The 19,545-nt window shown below is 39.9% G+C and overlaps 1 long non-coding RNA gene across 1 annotated transcript in view; it reads left to right on the forward strand.

The window, feature by feature from the left end:
* The window catches only part of LOC135330380 (uncharacterized), a 61,249-nt gene that overhangs the window by 7,713 nt on the left and 33,991 nt on the right, over nucleotides 1–19,545 (forward strand). Inside the window, exon 2 of the long non-coding RNA XR_010392378.1 lies at nucleotides 14,001–14,190. This is a non-coding gene — a long non-coding RNA (uncharacterized LOC135330380). The remainder of the gene's footprint in view (nucleotides 1–14,000; nucleotides 14,191–19,545) is intronic.

The raw sequence follows: 19,545 nt of genomic DNA on the forward strand, positions 1-19,545 counted from the left end.
TCTTCTGTTACTGTAATGAAAGGGAATTCTCCAGACACAAGCCCCTAGGGTATCCTTTATAGTTAGATATCTTGCATTTTAATATTCTAATATCCTCAGTTACTCTATCACCTTTGCTGATACTAGATAATGTCCAACTTGTTCCACAGCAGTGCCTGACAGTACTGCTCAAAACAGCCAAAGATAGATGTTGCTATATAAGGAATCCAGAAGCCCTCTGCCACCATCTAGAAAGGGTGAAAAAAACTGAAGAATTTCAGTCATGTTTCAAACGTGTGAGCTGCCCTTGTGGTAACTGCATGCTGAGGACAAGTCTTTTGAATTTATTTTGTGGTTATCAGGGCGCGTAGAACTGACCTTTTGCCTTTGTCTTTGGAGAGAATGATGACAGCTTTCCTTCTGTGTCTTCTTGCATCTAGATTGCTAACACAGTATGTGTGTGTTATATATTTCATAAAGTATATGTATTTCATAAAATATACAAAGTTGATACTTGGAAGCCCAGCACTCCCAGACACTATGAAAAAACAAAACACAATGTCTGCAGACTGTGTGGGACCAGGAGGTGCTACTCTTTCTGTCAATGCTGGCACAGAGATGGATGTTATAAGCACTCTTAACCTTTTCAACGTGTGTTTTATGATCTGCTCTTGCATACTAGTTCATGGTTGGTGATTTTCATCTTAACTCCTGCTTTGATTTTAAATAAGAAACTATATAGACTGAACCACCACTGACTTCCTTGGGCCTTGCATCAGAACTGGAAAACACCATTAGAGACTCCTCAGTTTACTGTTGGGGCTCTGCCTCTGAAGTCTGAGGCTTAAAACCAACACACAACAGTAGCCATTCGAGCAGTAAATGGGGCAATGCCTTTATTACTCAAAAAGCAGAGTGAAACTTTCGGGAGAAACATGGTACAGAATCTAGCAACAGTTACACACCTCTGCATGTAGCCCTTAAATAATAAGCCTCACGACCTCTGAGCTTTACTCTTTTAAAAAGAGGGATTTTAATGTGCCTGTGCAGTTTTTATAAGGCCAAAAGATTTTGCTAGTCCCTAGGTTCCCCAGCAATACCTGCAAGCAATTGTAATGGAGATCAGCTGCTAGCTTCTATCTTGCTGCCAAGCTGGAGCTGTATCACAAGTAGAGAAATGCTAGCCAGCCAAGCATGAAATACTCTCGCCCGCATTTCTTTTATTCAGAACTGATGGAAATAACATGTAAGCAAGTAAAAATCTCAGCAATACATACCTCAGGAGAGAGAACCTTAAAAGGCAGCCTCACTTAACAGCAAATTTGGAGATTTGCTTCATGCTCTTTATTTAGGTGCTTTAATCCAAGCATTCATCAATTTATCCCGTGACCTAAGCAAATATTTCAGAAATGCTGGAAGAGATTATAATGCATAGTCATGGTTTTAAGTGCAGTTCTATGGATCTTTCTTCAATAGTTGCTGTATACCAAAATAGGGTAAGATGTCTTTGTAGTTCTTGGGAGACCTATCTCTGGTATAGACTTCTTTAGAGACCAGGAGCAAATCGTCTAAGGTTAGGTGCAGCAAAAGTCATAAAGATGTAAAAATTCAGTTACTGAATCCAGTAGCTGGGCAGACTCCATTTTTAAAAAGCTTCTCAGCTTTGAGGAGCCCTCATTAATTACCTCTTTCCAAATACTGTATTTTGGGCTCCCTCATTGTGCTTATATGTTTCTCAAACAAGCAACTCACGGTCATTAAAGAACATCTCAGAATCCGCTCTCAAGTGTTGTCTTTATTTAAGAGGTAGGAAACAGAGGCACAAAGCGATTCAGCAGCTTATTAACAGTTAGACAAAATAATTCTGGCATATTGATGCAATTCATACACATTTGCAGAGCCTTCAGTTTTGCCATACTTTTCTTCAGGAATTTAAGATGTTCAGGACAGAGCGCAGTATGTTGCTAATCTGCTCTTTGTTTTTCTATAGTTCTGTCCACATTTGAACAGGGCAGGGGAAGGCTACATTGTGTTTTTCTTCTGCTTTCTGTCCCTCTTGTCTTCTAACCTTAGACTGGGCTCTCAGAGTGCTTCTTTGCACTTACTTAATGTTAGGGAGAAAGTAAATCAGAAATACTTGTTTGCTCTCAGGTACAAGGACACATAGTCAATAAGAGTTGTTCAAGTGTCTTTGGCTAGAGCAGACACCTGAAAGGTCCCCTTCACCTCTGGACATATCCATAGTTCAATGCCAACATGTTGTTAGTGTTACTCACAAGGTCAGCTGAGTTGGAGACAAGACTTCATCACAGACTTTGCCTGGCACATGGGACAAATTGCTAAATCTCTCTATTTTATCAATGAAATGTGTCAAATAACAAAGGTTGTAACACTAATCTTCAGCAAAGAACTATAAGGTACTCTGATTAAAAGTGCCACAGAAAGGCAACTATATCCTGTAGTTTTCACTTTCTGACTTCTTGTTTCCATTGTCTTTTCTCTGACCTCAGTGACATTAAAACCTTCTTCCTTTTGTATTTTCCCTCTATCTAATCCCCTTTTAACCTAGTGGGGCCAGAAAGTAAAAAAGCAGAAGCAGTGAAGAAGATCCCTGGAATAGTATGCTGTTTGCTGCTATCAAAGAAACTAATATCCTCAACTTTTCTCTTTTGCCTATATACAGTGCATGATTTTCCAAACCTGCAAAAATCTAATACCAGGTTCTCTGTTCGGGAATTAAATGCGTGACAATATAGGGGATATAATTATTTTGAATAGGTTGTATTGATAATATCCCATTTTCACTTCCTCTGCTCCTCTGAACAGGGAGGAGTCAAGGTTAGGAGGCCTCTTGCTGGCCTCTGTTTCTCTCTGTGCATATGCACTTTCTGTTATCTGTGGTTACTGCATTATTCTGTCAAATGAATACTACATTCAGTATTTTCCCTTCTGAAAAAAGTTGATGCCAACATGCATTAACGTTTGGAGGAATCTTAACAAAAAAAAAAAAGAAACCAAACCCAAAACCAGAATCAAAGAGGGGGTTCATTCATCTTAAAAACTGCCACAGAATTACTAGAAACTATGATCATAACAACAACTTAAAATTATGGAAGTGATTAAACTGATAAAATACTGAGCAGTCTGAGCATCGGAACAACATACTAGATCAGACCAGCCACCATTCGCAGAAAGAGAACAGGGGCAGTATGATCCCTTGCTACTCCCTGCAGTTTTGGGAAGATTTTACATTACTGTCATAGTTCAGTGCACAGTCATGCTTGTTATCTCTCCAGCTTATCTGGAGAAACTCGTCAGCCACTCCTCTGGCACATAACCATATTTGCACAACTCCATATTAAGACGATTAGTACACTTTGACCACATAAGCAACCTCTAGTGCAGTGATGTAACGCATAGCTCAATCATATAATGTTAACAAAGCGAACTTGAGCAGACGCGTAGGCCCCAGTCCTGGAAATATTTACATATAGGCTTAAGTTCTAATGTCTTAATAACGCCTCGAGTATTTGCAGGATTGAAACCTTAATAAAATGCTAGCTAAAATATTGTATTTGTAAATAATAATAAAAGGAGCATGTGCAATTGCTTACATAAGAAGGGAAGTTTTTAAAACAAAACATTCTTCCATCCATCTTCTGTGTCAGCTTATACCATAGAGACTATAAGAGCACAGCAAGAAATAAACAGATCCCAGTAAACCAATACCCAGATTCATGCACTTTCATTTCTGTACCCAGCAGTCTTTGGGGCGGGGGGAGGATGGAAGCTCGCTTAACACCAGACACCAAAAAGATGAACAAAACTTTCTTTTTTAACTTCCATTTAGCATCACTAAATTTCTCCTCTTGGCTTTGAAGGCAGAAACACTTATGCAAAGCCTTGCTGTATGTACGTACAGACCCTTTGATTTCCATTCTCCAGGGCCTAACGTTAAGCACGGGAACAAATGCTTGCAAGAACAGCTTGAGACCCCTGTTGATGTGCTACGTTTGCTATACCACCAACTCATTTTTACATAGTATGGCACAAGATGTGCTACTGCTTTGGGTCATAAAGAACTAAAATGAGGGAGCGTGGGATATTCATAAAACCTTTTCACTCGTTATTATTTCTGTGAGTATTTTGGAGAAGTCACAGCATGTATGATTGACTGGGTCGGACTGCCAAATACATGTTTTAAAATTAAAAGTTAAACTTAATGCAAAGGTGGGAGTTTGAGTTTAAGGGTGACCAAGAAGAAATTTGCAGGTTCATAAATGTCTCAAGTCTTCTAGGAAGATATAAGCCTAAGATGGGAGGGTAGGCGTAAGGTAAGCATGAGGAAAACTTTTTCCTGTGATATTGTGTCTGCCAATTAACCTCAGTATTTTGACTTCCAATCTCACATTGTCTAGTTCCTCCTCCTGTTTATTTAGAGGATTATTAGTTTTAATTAAAAATATATTTAAATGCTTGATTAAGATATTGTGGACAGAAAAATGCATCATAATTTCACATGGAATAATTTTTTATGGAATAAGTAAAATTACTTACTAAAATTATAAAATTATGCCTGCACAAAGGCAACTATCATTTCTGCTCAGAAGATGGGCATATTTGGAAGGCAAGCATTATATATCCTTACTTGTTGGTAATGCCCTCTATTGTTGTGAAGGAGAGCTGGGTCCGCTGTCTCGTTTGGTCTTCTGATCCCTGGGGTCCCCAGGGAGTGCAGCTGAGGCAATGCGCAACCCGAAATTCTTTGAAACAACTACCCTGCCAGTCTGGAGGAGGAACCGTGGAGAGCAGCTTCCTTCCTCTGCTCAGCTGCGCGCTGAAGGCTGGGGAGAGAGACGGCTGCATGCCCCTTAGAAACGCAAGTGGGTGAAGAGGCACAAAAATGACCTTGAGCTGCTTTTGCTCATTCCCAGCTGTTTCAGGCTCAGTCAAGTTATCAGCGAAAGCCACATGGCTGCCTATGAGTTGCATTTCAGTGATGAGCTGGCAATGACAGACCGTTGCTAAATCAGTGCATTTCTGCAGAGCCCAGGAGGTGCCCAGCCAAGCACCTTCTTGCTGGGAGCAATCCTCTCCCAAGGGCTCTCCGCCGAGACCAGTTCATCTGCAACTGCTGGACCTGGCCCGTGGTGCTGCAGTGCTACCGTGGCCTGGAAAGCACCCCAGCCCGAATGAAGCTGGGACATATATTTAGCGCATTGCAGAGCGCCTAAGGACAGGTGCCACAGTCCAGGGAGGCAGGTGAAACCTCTGGGACAAGCCATACACAGGCAGCACACAGAGCCACTGTTGGGAAGACCTGGGGCAGCCCGGGTGTAATCCGCTAGAAATTAATGAGGAGCGTTAACCTGAGAAGACTTTAAGGGCTTCTGAGGCTGACAGCCCGAGGGGAGGCACGGTCTGAAGGCTGGTTGCATATTATGTGGCTTTAAAGACATAAACAAAAACAGCTAGGGAAACCCCTGTGGTGAGACCTCCAGATCGTGCTCCTTCCTAGTGTGGGCTTGCTCTTATACTTAGGAAGTAAAATAGCACAATTCCTAATCATCTAGAAAGTGGAAAATTGGAATATTTTATTCTGTGTTGCTTTTCTCACCAACATTTTATTTCTTAAACATTTAAAATCTCATAGGTTGTTGCTCAATAATATTTATGAAGTGGGAGTAATATAAAAGTCCTAGCTACAGTGCAAATATGCAGAGCCATCATGTGTAACACACCTTTTAAAACCAAAGCACCATCAATTATTCGAGCAAATAGGTAAAAAAAATCCACTTTATAAACCCATACACTTATGTAATTCTGGTAATGCCAGCGGAGCTGTCATTGCTTTGTATGGTAAATATGTGAGCTAAAATAGGCTGTGTAAACAATTTACTAGTAAGACAAAAAATAGTACCAAATTTAACTGAGAGTGCCCACCAAGCTTTATTAATGTGCATTTTAAAGCTTTCCAAGAAAAATGTTTTCTCTTTTTACCTTTTTAAAAGAATTTGAACTCAAACATAATATGGGAAACAAGCTGAAAAACTATAAACACTATAGCTATGACATAAAGACACTAAAAGCTCAGAAATTGGAAGAAGTGACAACATTAACTCATGCTGTTTGCTTCAGGGAGAGCAGAGAAGCAAAAGTCAATTAAGGTGAGGACATCAGCTGCTAAAACTGCCAGCATTTGTTGCTTTATGTTAATCTCTGTGGCCCCAGTCCCACAGTGTTTTTTACATATCGGCAGGCAGCTGCGCTTGAACAGAGGCCCATTGACTTCATGTCATTTGAGCATCTCTTTTGCTTTCAAGTTCTTTGATCTGTGTGGCTGGAAGGAATAAATCTCTGAGCTTCCATTAACAAGAGCATCCCTTTTGAACACAATCCATTCTTAGTGCATTGCATTATTCTTGACTACTGCAGGTCTTCAAAGAGTTATGGAAAAATATGTATATATGTGTGTGTGTGTGTGTGTGTGTGTGTGTGTATTATTTTAACTTGCATGTGGATCATTTGATTGTACGGTTGTGATGTGAGAAGTACCAAAAGCTCTAACAGTGGGCAATATAAGTGATGCTTTTCCACAAGCCAGACATTTCATCATTAGTGCCAATGAGAAAACACCAGATTATTACTATTGGAGACCCCTGTTTCCATAGCCTATGTGGAACTTCACTGGTGGAGTGTCACGGTGAGGCCACACTCTAGGTGTACATGGGTAGACCTGCTTTCCAGGAGAAGGGATGGACACAAGAGACGCAGCAGTTGAAAAGCTGAACTTGATATATTGCTGAACTGAATTACACATATCTGTCTCCTACCACAGCAGAGGAAGGGATACACTGATGAAGGAAGTACCTTCCAAACCCATGAGCCTAAAATACTACAAACCATACATGTGTAAACTCCCTGCTTGGGCTTATTTCAAGATCCAAACAAGCTTGCGAGCAGTGTTTGATTAACCAAGAGCAGGGGACTGCAGACCTCCAAAAAGCGTCCAACAAGCACTTGGCCTGGAAGCAGTGCCTAGGGAACATTTCCACACAGAGATAAGTTTAATTGCAGGCATCAGCATTTTGTTTGGGAGGCTGCCTTGTCCGAAATTTTGCAGTGTGTGCATATGTCATTTCAAGCATAACAGCTAGCAAAAAAAGGATCAGCTGGTGCTCTAGAGTTCAAGGGTAAATGCTGTAAATATCTACAATAAATGCTGTTATACACATGATTAATTCTTTTGCCTGTATGTGTGCTGTCACTAGGAGCACAAGTATGAACCACGACCTGCTCTGTGTGTGCTCTGATGGCAAGAGGATAACTCAGCTACCTTCAAGTCCTCTACTGTCCATATTGCATGTGAAACCAGGCTTTTCCACAGGAAGTAGCCAGTTACCTTGTTTGTCCCAGGGTAGTATGGGAGAAGGGGTGGAGATGCCTGTCTCATCTTGCTAGGGAAAAAGGAAACTGTTAAAAAATTACGTACTTCACTCAGCTGAATTTGTTCTTACATAAGATGAAGACAGCTGACCACAGACCTTTTCAAAGGGAGGTGGTCATCTGATCCTGTTTTAGACCAGGATACAACAGTGTTTTATTGCTAGATTTGGTTATTAGGTACCATGTACCAGGTACCATGGACATAATGTTTCGTGTACACATTTAATTTTATGGTGTCAGTGTAGGCATTAAATTGGATTTTTGGATATTTGTTTTTTAAATTGGACATAGGATCTGTTTTTAGAGTTAGGAGGGAATATGGAAGAAAGACCAAATATAAACAATAATTTAATGAGTTTACTGTTGGTCTGGTGTTAGGAGTCAGAAGGAAGAGAGTTGGCAATATAGGGCATGGCTGGGATAATTAGATAATTGTTTTGTAAAATAGCGTGAACACTGGCCGAAGTTAGGAAAAACAGTGTTTATACTTAGGAAAATTTTTAGCTGCTGGGGATTTGGGGATCTGTGTGCTAAGAAAGGGTTAGGGGATTTCTCTATGCAGCATGGAAACATTCCCAACGATTCCTGCTCATGTTGCGATTCTTTATCATCTGACTTCTGCCATTCAGCCACATACATTCTTCATGTACTGCGGCTGTATGGAGGGCTGGAAGCATTTTGTCTCTGGAACAAGACTGAAATCTCATAATTAATTGCACATACTTACAAAAAACTCCTCTGGAAAAGGATTTGCACAGGATAGGCTTCTCCGATCTATTTTCCCTTTAATTCTGAGAGCTGGTGCGAGATTGATGAAGGCAGTTCCCATCCCCAGCACCTGCTGAACCACTGTGTGAGGAGTGACAAAGGCCTAATGGCATATCTTCTCACCAGCTACGGAGCATGAATCTACCTCTCCAGGGCAGTTGCTGTACCCTGTCGGCGTGTGTCTCCCTGGACTGGCCAGTGGCTCCCCAAAGCCGCGCAGGGTCCTGCTCCTGCAGCCCCTACTTGCACAGGCTGAAGCCAGCGCCACTGCAACCCCACGCTGTGCCCACACGCGCCTTCAGGAACTGAAACCCTTGTACACACAAGAAAGTGAAATCTTAAGGAAAGCTGTAATCTACAGGGGAAGAAAAACCCCATCTCTCTAGAAACAAGTTTGTGGGACTGGCAGCACCTGGCTTCCTCGCCACGGGAATGAAGGCAGACGTGTCCCTGATTCGATTGCACTGCTCTGTAGTATTAGGACCACCCAAAAGATGGCACTAAACAACCTTTAGTCACTCCATCTAAAAACACAGACACACACAAACACACACACATAAAATTGCTAAGAAGGCTCAAAGAAATAGTTCACTAGCTTAATTCTGTAATTTTCTGTGCACAAGTAGAAGTTCTTTTAGATAATTCTATGTTATACCAACAGGAAAATTGGGGACAAACATTTATATGAGCAGATAAACTTTGTAATGTAAATACTACTTTTCTAGGGCCACATGAAAACATTTATATTTTTGTAAATGTGTCAACATGACATTTAGTGACCAGTGTAACTGTGTTAAAATTATTCAGGAGTTAGGTACTGCCTTTAAAATATTTGGCTCTTTAGGAGCTGATGCCATCACTGTATTTTGGCCTTTGTAAACATGTGGTTATAGGGCCAGAAGTGCTTTTATTTATGTGAGTGCAACTGGGAGTCATTCTATCATTGCCCACAGAGCTATGTGGAATAATGAAAATGTTAGCAAGGGGAAGCCCTGGCCTATTGTCACTACTTTTTTATATATGTAGAGCAGATTTTGATTTTTAAATTAGCTTTGTCTGTCTGTGATGAGAATAACAAAACATATTTCTCCTAGTCACCTTCCAGTTTATGATGGAATAGTTGAAGGGAAAATAGTCCTTTTCATACTTATCTGAAAGCTCAAACATAGGGTCTAATTTATAATAAGCGCTAAAGATGAGAAGAGTGTTCAGAAAAAGTGCTAGAGGAGGAAACTGCACATACTGTAGGAGTCATTTCTTTCTGTGACTTCAGTTTCATGATTTTAACCAAATCCCACGTTAATAATAAAAACATGCAAATGAAAAAAACACCACCTTTGCTTAGAGGAAAAATCATTTGGGTACCAGAAGAAGTGGAGACACCTGACACCTTCCACAAATGTTAATTCCTATTTATTACAAGGCTTCTCTTTTGAATGCAGCTGCCTATTAACCTACAGCTAAAGAAGAATAAAAAGAAACTTCCCAGGCACCAGGAGAGCTGCAGTAGGATTGAGCAGTACAAAGCCTCTCTGGGTGCAAAAACTTCCTTCACTTCACTTTGCTCTCCACAGCTTGTCTCCTTGGCAAATCTTTACCATTTTGCTCACTTTTGCATTTCCTACTGCCACAGCCAGAATGGCTGCACAGGAGGTGGTGAGCCCTCTATAGCCCTACGCACTACATGAAGTTAAAGGTGTTTAAATCAACTGCATCAGATCAGAAAAGCAATCCAAGGTGGGTTTGGGGATTTTTTTTTTTTTTTTTTTTTTTTTTTGGCGGGTAGACAGCTCAAGCAAGGCATTTAGCTCAATGTGTAGTTGTAGTCAAAAAAGAAAACTGGATGTCACGATTTTTAGGGAATGAGCTGAAGCATAATCTACAGAATTTAGTGGCACCTGTGGAAAAGCTGTGCACAGACAGGGAACCACCAATTGGCTTGACTAGATTTATTCACCACTGGGCAAAGAAGCCAAAAAGAGAGACAGGGCAGAAGTATTTACACAATGAATGGGTGAGGAGTTGGGTCTTCGTCGTTTTCTTAGCACATGAAGAGATCTGCTCACTGAAGGTAAGATCAGGTGTTCAACACCATTAAAAGAAGCCATGGTTTCATGTAGTGCACAATTACATTTTGGACCCCATTGCTATAGCTTGTTGATGCTAAAGGCTTACCAATATTAGCTGTATAATAGGAATACTCAATTGTAATTGTCAGTGCTAATATCTAATTTAATGAAATAATCTACTATCTAATAAGTAGCAAGGTTTGTACCAATGTAGAATTTAACTATTGTATATTAAGGCTAAGTGAAACTAATACCCTTGTATCTTTTTTTTTTTTTTTGAGTCTTTCAGAATTTGATTTTAAACAACTTCGTATTAGTAAAAAATTCCACAAGTAACGTTCTTAGCAAAAACAGTGAGATCACTCCACAGAAATATACTTTAAAGGCGGGAAAGGCAAAACATTTTTCTGATGGCCAGTGCAAAATGCATAACCATCGCATTCTGTGGGCTTTTGAATTCACTGCAGATATTTTTATACCAAAGAGGATGGATGTGTAGTTTTTTTACACAAGCTTAAGGATAACTTTGTGATGAAGTAAGAGCTGGAGGAGGTAAGGGGGCAGGATGATAGAGAGTGAGAGAGTCTGAAGTGGAACATTACTAATTCCCATAATGGTAGCTCAGTGAAAAAACTGTTGTAGAACAAATCTTCCTTCATCCACTCAACTTTTGGAAAGAAATACAGCCATTTGGAACTGAGTTTTTACTTGAAACCTCTTTGGAAACAGGATACTGCTCCCAAGCTCTTTCAGCCCTTTTGAGACCTGGAATGAGATTCGTCTCACTCCACCTCGGACTTCTGCATTGTAGCTGTCTGCATCTGAACCCTACGCCCCTTTGTCACCGGAAAGAAATACTCGTTTGCAATATACAATTCATCTAACCTATTATGAATATCTACTGCAGAGTCAAACAAACGGCATGTGTGAAGTGCCCATTTTCTCTCTCTTCAGTCTAAAAGGCATCTATAAAGACTATTTCACGTATAGATTTTAAAGTCAGTGAGATGAACACCCTCCCTGGGGTTTCTGTGCCAATTTTTTTGATTTTTGAAAGACTACAAAATAGTTGCTACATGTTTATGTAACTGGACTTAAAAAAAATAAATCCTGAATAACAGGAACACTGTAATACACTCTTGGCAGACAACATGCCACTAGGAATGGTTTATGATGGCATTGTGTGCCTTCATAGGCCAACTTCCATGAAAGTCATCGTTGTACCACGAAAGAGTCAATAGGGCTCTCAAGCCAGTGTTGGGTTTATCCGATCAAAGGTGGAAGCCTACACCACAACTAATTATCTAGATGCTCTCCACCACCTCAATCAACAGAGAGAAAGAGGAGCTGGTAGGGCATGGTTCATCTCATCCTAAGGTCGACAACAGAAGTCAGATAAATTGTACCTTCAAAAAGCCTACTTTTCTCCCTTGACTGGCAAAGGTGCCCAGGTTGACTATTCAAACACCTTTTAAGAGTCCAGTTTTTCAAAGCAAGAGTAGAGTTCCTGTCTGCAGTGGGGAACTGCTTCCGTGGATCCAGTTGCAAGAGGGGGCTTGAATAAGAAAATTACTCAGATGGTCAACCTGATGTTGAAAGCAGCACTAGAAAAATCGTAGAAAAGGAGGAATGATTCTTTTGTATCACTATTTGGGAGCCTAGAAGCCCATGGTATGTTCCCAGCTGTGCTTCTGTGCACTATGTGATTTAAGACAGGATAATTACAACTTTTATGTCTTTTAGTTGCTTCAGCTTGGAAACAGGCAATAATTTCTTCTGGTGCCTCTTTGTTTGTCACCACTTCTTTTGACCTGTGTAGTCATAGGCGAATTCTAAAATCATGCAGCTCAGCTTCTCAGTTAAGGAAAACTTGGGGATATTTGATTATGATTCAAATGACAACCCTCTCTTTCACCTACCTTGTTGGGGATCAACCCACTGTGACTAGTTTGGGAGAAAATCCAAGCAATGAATTTGTCAGTGAGGTCTTGGAGATACAAACTTGACTTTGTTTTGCAGTATGAACCATATCATCTTGTATCAGGAGGTAAACTGCAGCATTGTACACATATGCATTGCCTTTTCTTCACATTCCTTTTAACTCACCTGTTATACATTTTTGAAGCGCATTCTGGCTCAAGTATGTTGAGAATTAGAGACAAAAGCAGTGAGCAGACATCCCTGCTGATGTACAATTTTCATCATTTTTGGAACTACTCCACAGAGGTGCCTCATGTAACTCCACCATTAGGCATCTGTCTTGCTGGGAATTACAGCTCACATGCTAAGAACATGCATGATATGGCCACTTGATGACTCCTACCATTAAGCAAACTGGTGTAAAGGGATTTTTAAATTGTCTGAAGTTCTACTGCAACAGCTTGGTAGGCTTATTATATAAAAGAAACTAAAATACTTATATAATAACTCACTTTAAAACTACTTTTACTGCCTCCATTAGAGTAAAAAATCTCAATAAAGTAGATAACCCCCAAGGGGGAGAAAAAGGGTCCTAATTAGTGAAAACGATGTTGTCACAGAATACTAGGCAATGCAATTCGGTTGCTGAGCTTGGAAGCAAAACCTTAGTAATACCAGCCTCACAATTTTGCATTAGACCTTGCCTGCTGTTACTTTTCCTTCCCCTCTATTTTTAATTATTTCAGTCTTGTGTACTAGTTAAACACTACTGTATGTGCTTTTGCATGTTTACACTGTTTATCTGCAATTCGTTTGCACAGTATCTTGCAGGCTGAACTACTGTGACAGAAATTACTAATAGACAACAATGAGTGTAATGCCTAGTTGGTGCTAGACCTAGAGACTTATCTTCTTCCTCACACCCAGGTTAAAAAAAAAAAATCATTCTTGCAAAGTCACTTACTGCATCTTGGTTATGTTGCACTTTAACAAAACTTACAGATTCAGTCTATAACAGAATTTCTGCTTTGCAAATGGCTATTCATCTCATTGTTGTCACTATTATTCATTCATTTCATAATTTGACATTTTTATATATTTGTATTCATTCACTATATATGAGGTTGAAAGACTGGTACGTTAGAGTATTTGCTGAAGTACTCTATCACAATGTTTTCTCATACTAAGAGAGCATGGAGTCATCCAACTATCTGCTGAAAAATGTGCTAATTATTTTCTGTGTGGGGAAAAAAGGTTGTATTCAATGGGGGAATGCAAAGGCAAGCAAGCTACATAAAACAATCTATTGAAATTAAGGCTAGAGAGAGAAAATTATAATTATAGTCCATAAAAATAATATTAAAGCTTTCCTACATTGTTAAGTGGGAAATTTAAGAATTTTTCATTGTCAAGACCAGAAAGGCCAGCTCACAGAAGCGGAGTTTCTGTACTAGCAAAGAATAGGAACATTTTATTTTCAAATTGATAAAGCAAATTTTGATCATCATGCACGAAATACACCAGACAAAATATGCTGCCACTGATGTCTATGGTAGAACAAAACTAGGAGAGAAGAGGAAATACCCCACCATTTTTAAAAATTATTATTATGCCAAAACTTTTAGTGTGTTTTTTCAAATCCCAAATATGTACTCTAGGAACGGAAAACATTTTCTCTCACTGGACAGCTTTGGAGGGTGGCAGACTTTCTTTCTTTTTTTTTTCACCGAGAGGTTTTTTCTTGTACGTACGTGTGAAAACACAAAGTCATTTGTAAAAAGTTCACTTAATTCCTCACTCAGCTCACATTTGTTACAGATTTTGTTTGGCTTCCAATTTGCCAGAAGGGAATGGAAGAGCATGCTCCAGCCAGGGAACGCTGCTGTCCACTGAAAAATGTATTTGGATGGAGGAACTCTTTTTCATGGATGGATTGTGGCTTTTGGCAGCAGAGGTGGCAGGAAGCAGTTGCCATAACTACTATACCATTAAAAAAGAAAAAAAAAAGGTCTGTAAGTAAAGCAACATTTCTGAAATTATACTTTTATTAGCAGTCCTGGTAGAATTAATCCGTTCAATATGATGGGTGACAGCATACTGAATGTTGTCCCTTGGGTATATGTTAAGGATATGCTTTTAGGGCTATATTGAGGCATTGGCGTGGACGGTACTTAGGGGAGGAAAATTTGTAGACAGCCAGAGAACTAAACATAAGCTGCCTTGCGTGGGATTTCAGAGCTTGGCTGGAACACACTTGACACACTAAAGATGGGATTTACAAATTCACTGCAATAATTTAGTAGCACAAGTTACCTTTTAAGTTAACCCTAAAGGCTCTGCCTTAAGTATAGACATAATTATTTATCTATAGTTAAGTGACAGATACAAGTCGGATAAAACGCACAGATATAGTTGGTTTACACTGAATATTACTACTGTAGACTTGAGGATTTTCTACAAGGGTGGTTTTTACTGGGTGAAACCCAGAAAAAAAGGTTTTTTCACCCTCACAACATTGCATCACACATTATTGTCACCAGCGAACTGCTTTGGTGCTTTTATTTTTTTGCTGTTGGAATCAGAAGTTATATCACACTGCTAAAATAATCTCTATCTATTGCCATATGGATACCAATGTATTTTTTGTGGTCCTCTAGCTGCTTTCCCGCAGTGTCCTGAATGACCAGGCTATTTATTTACTATGGGATCTCTACAGAACTCATCAGCTGAATTGGACACCCACCTCTGGTGAAACACTGGTCCCCTGACCAGCTTTATCCTTTTGGTTGCAAAAAGTTTCTGGGTCAAAGCCTGTAAGACTGTCCCTCAGCGAACCTTGGCTGCCCATGGTCATCATACACCTTCAGCTGGACTGTCACTCAAGCCCCCAGAACTCCTCCTGTGGTGGTCCTGTTTTGTTCAGCCAGAGGCTTTGTCTGCTGTAAGGACAGAAAGAGCCTGAGGCTATTTGTTTCGCAAGCTTAAGTCTACACCTCCTATCTGTGATGTGCGTTTCCTATAGCACATCTTTTTGATCTGTGTACATACTTTTAAACTTTCCAGCCTGTCTGCTAACGCTTTGCATTGAAAGAAAGCCTATCCACATTAGGATGAGTTTGTTCATTCTCACCCCTTTTGTGAGTTGTAATATATTTTTACAACTACCCTTGCTTCAATCCAAGAATAGGAACCTCCTGGCATATCTGATTAAATACATCAACTAAGACTCTGTTTAAAGCTTTAAAAAGGCTTAAACCTATTAACACACCTGGGTTGTCATCTTCAGACTTTTAGTAACAATAGCCTCATTATATACAAGAGTATGGATATCTATGAAGTCTTCACCTCCCATTTCTAATTGAAATATGGATGTATTATTATAGATTCTAAAATTTTTGTTGCTTTAAATTTATCGGATAAATTCAGTCTTGTATGAAATTATCTTAAACTATCTGAACTCACTTCTCGGTTAGTTACTTATTGTCCCTCGCTGTATCTAATGGAGGAGGAAGCATTTTCCCCCGTCTATAGCTACTCCATTCCCTTATTTTTCATTGGTTTATGTATTTTAAGCTTTACCCTCATATATCAACTTCTAAGAAATTGATTTAACTCCCCAAATTTTCCAGAGTTGTTGAATTTTGTCTGGTTATGGCCTATATACAGATTCAAATAATTTATCAAAGATACTGTTCCTTCTAGCAGCTTTCTTTCTCTTTCATAGCTGAAAATAAGAAACAACAGCTCCTCATTTTCTTGCCAATATCTTTTCTTTACAGTTTCTGGTCTAGTCGGTCTTTACATTCTCTCTTAGATGTTGCTAGAAATCTAAGTAGGTCTAAAAAACAAAGGAGGTGGTGATTTAAATAAGTATTATGAATGCAGCCAAAGGAGGTGGCTCTTGGGGTAGAACAGGAAAGCTCTGCGGAATAGGAGCCTCAGACTGGAGTTGTACTGGGAAGGCCCTGAGCAGGCTGAGGCAGGCAGAAACCTTTTGGAGGCAAAATTGTTCCACAGTAACCTCAGAACTTGTCTTTGGTTCTGGCTCTGGCTCTCCCTTACCCTAAGAAACTATTCTGGGAAAAAAATAAGCCAAAAATACATAATGAACCCATCCCAAAATAATAATTATTTTGATGGAGAGAGAAATAAAACATCCTTTGGTTCTTTCTGCTCTCCTGTAAAGGAAAAGTTCTTCATATATAATACTCAGTTCACTGCTTCCTTTTAACCTGATGAAGGGCTAGCATTTTGATGATGATTTCCTGCATACATTAAGAGACTGAGGTTTACACAGAGAAGTCCTGCAATTTCCCTTCTCCCTTTGAAGTGAAGCTGAAGAGCATTACAGCTTGCCTGTACAGCCAAGATTTTGACTGTGTATTTTGGCATTTGCATGCCAGACTGGTTGGTAATTTCCCCTTAAATCCTTTCATAGCTCGAATTCCTATCAAAAGAACCTATATCCATAGCTGCTGATTTACTATACAAAGTGTATCTCTGCCATCTGCGGCCACTCTGCCATTTGGTTTACCTCCGAGAAGCATGCCATTTCACATACATACTTTTTTTTCTAAGGACTTTTATACAACATGTATTTAAAACAAAATATTGGCTGAAAACCCTCTGGATGGCTGTTACATCTTAGTATGCCACATAAATATTAGCGTGAAAACATTCCTCCCAGCCCACACAGAATGGGTAACCCTGTTTTTTCTGGACAAAAACATTTGTTAGTACAGCGAGGCCTTCAGTAAGGACCAGTTCCAGTGGGCAGGGCCCTGTGTTAAATCGACCACTTTAAAGTACTCTCAAAGTTTCCAGTATAATTTTCATTACCCTTTAGTTACAGGCCACCTTTACTAGGTAACTAAGGTTGTTTGCCAGTCCATTGGGTAGCTGCCATTTAAGCAATTGCCTAGGTGGCCTTCTGCCAGTTTTCAACTATTTCAAGATGTTCACTACCTGATGCTGTCAGAGAAGGTACTGCGGCAAAGCTCACTTCCCAGACACCTTTCTGCATACCAAGCAGATGCCTCTCTGTGGTGCCCTTCGCTACTTAATGGGCTATATGAGGTAGGTTTCCAAACGGACCTGTTGGATTACCAACCGAGGGCAATTTGCACATTTTTTGCAAGTACGGGCACTTTAACAATTCTAACATATGTGCATGCCCTTAAGAAGTTATCTGCATGGCTAGAGCAGAATTTACATCTGCAAACCTCATCAGGGCATAAAGGCCTTTGATTATTATAGCAAATCAGCAAAATTATCACTGAGAATGAAAGCGTCCAGCTCTCAGCAGAGGGCCCACACACAACACTTGCTACCAGAGCAACTGCTTCACTCTCTACTACTGAATTTTTGTGGAAAACAGGAAAGTTTCACCTTCAAGTGACCAATAAGCAAGCCTGGGAGACTGTGCTATTTCAACAACATGTCCGCAAATGAGAAGCTCTGGGCAGGTCATCTTAAAAGGAGTAAATGTCTCAGTGCTTCCAGAGCAAAACTGTACAATCCATTTTGACTGAGTTCCCTCAAAATAACACTACAAATGTTGGCAAGGGGGAAGTAACTAGCAAAGCTGCAGCTATAAAAAGAATTAATTTATGATGCACACCTGTGTGAAGAACTCAGATAAGCTAGAGACAGTCATGTCCTTGCACATGAGCAGGTTTTGAAAGTTCAGCATGCTTCATCAAGGCAGTATTACAGTTCATGCCAGCAGGGCTCTCATGCAGTGTTGCTGGGCTCCTATCTGCTCTCCTCCTATTCTCCTCGCAGCCGCAAGGGCAAGGAACCCACTTCCTTTAGTACCCATCTGGCAGCACGCAAGAGCAACTTGGAAGCTCTGCTGCTCACATGAGTCTGTTTAGCAAATTTAGGCTTTTGCAATCAAAGATGTGCAGGAGGGTTTTTCTTTTTCTTTTTTTTTTTTATATCTACAGCTGCAGGTCCTTTATGTAAAGTCTTACTAAGAAGGAGGAATAGATAAAAGAAAGACAACAAACAGCAGTGAAGCAAATTACAGGTAGACAAAAATATGCACTTATTGGCTTCCTGTGGCAAAATACATTAAAGCTAATCAAAATTACAAAATACAACACTTCTTCCCCCTTAGACCTTCTGAGGCAGCTCTTCTCCTCCTATACCTAAATGCGTATGCATTCTCCAGCACTCTATGCGACTATCTTGTCTTACCGTATTTGTTTAGAAACAGTTGGAGTAGTGAGATTAAGGCAGCAATGGCCACAATGGTCATTTTAATAAGCTAATCCTTACATTGCACATAACCACTCAAACAAAGCTTTATTGAGCAGCTGCTTCGGTCCATGCGTTTTCACTTAAACATACTTTGCCCAGGATAATCAACGGAAAGCAAAGAGCTTGCCGCCCTGTTCCTGGAAGCATGGAAAATAATCCTTTTTCCTTGGCTTTTGTTACATTATTTTTTCCCCACATATTCTCTTCATCCCTATCCTTGGATCAGCTTAGAATGCTGAGTGGTCTAAGTATGATGAATTTTTGCCTTAAATTTCACAGAGCGTAGCATAAGGAGAGCGAGGTAACAGTGTAAGCAATGTAGAAAGATTTGAACATTTTCTAATTTAATTATTTGATATATTTTGAGGTTTCCAAAATATGCATATTTTTTTAAAAAAAGAATCAGTTTGGCTAGAACACTAAAACTGTATCAAATCCATCTTTCATTCCAAACTAAAATGAGATTTGGGTCTACAAGTTTGGACTCTTGGAAATAAAAGTCTCCCTCGTCATATGTAATTATGTATAGTTTCTGCAGAGGTGAAATGTCACATTATGAAGAGATGGAAAATACATTAAGAGAGAATGAGTTCATCTTCCTGATACAGAACAGTCCCTTCGCAGTAATGGAATTATGACAGACTTGGACGTTTGAGAAAGTCTGTACTGCTGTCTTGGCTGTATTTGATTTGTATATGAATGGATTTCTGTTCCCAGTAATAGCTTTCTCTGAGCTACTGCAAACTCTAAAATGGGAAATAAAAATGGAATTTGGGGAACACACAACCTGCCATAATCACTGCCTTAGTGATGCTGTAGTTTGTTACACAGACAAAAATATGGAAGAAGTACTGAAGTATCACTGAGGTGTTAATACCTCTGGAGTTTCTTTAATAGACAAAAAAATATGAATAGAGGGAGGACCAAGCTGTGGCATAGTCTATCTGACTGCCATTTCTACCCGCAGGTGGGCAGGGGGAGATATGGAGCTTGTAGAGGTTTAGCTCTGCCCCAGGACGCTGGCTGAGGAAAGATGTAGGGAGGGAAGAAAAAGCCAACAGTAATCTATAACCAAAGAGAGTGTATAGCAAATTATTCA

Source organism: Dromaius novaehollandiae, chromosome 1 (assembly GCF_036370855.1).
Source record: "Dromaius novaehollandiae isolate bDroNov1 chromosome 1, bDroNov1.hap1, whole genome shotgun sequence".
Lineage (NCBI taxonomy): Eukaryota > Metazoa > Chordata > Aves > Casuariiformes > Dromaiidae > Dromaius > Dromaius novaehollandiae.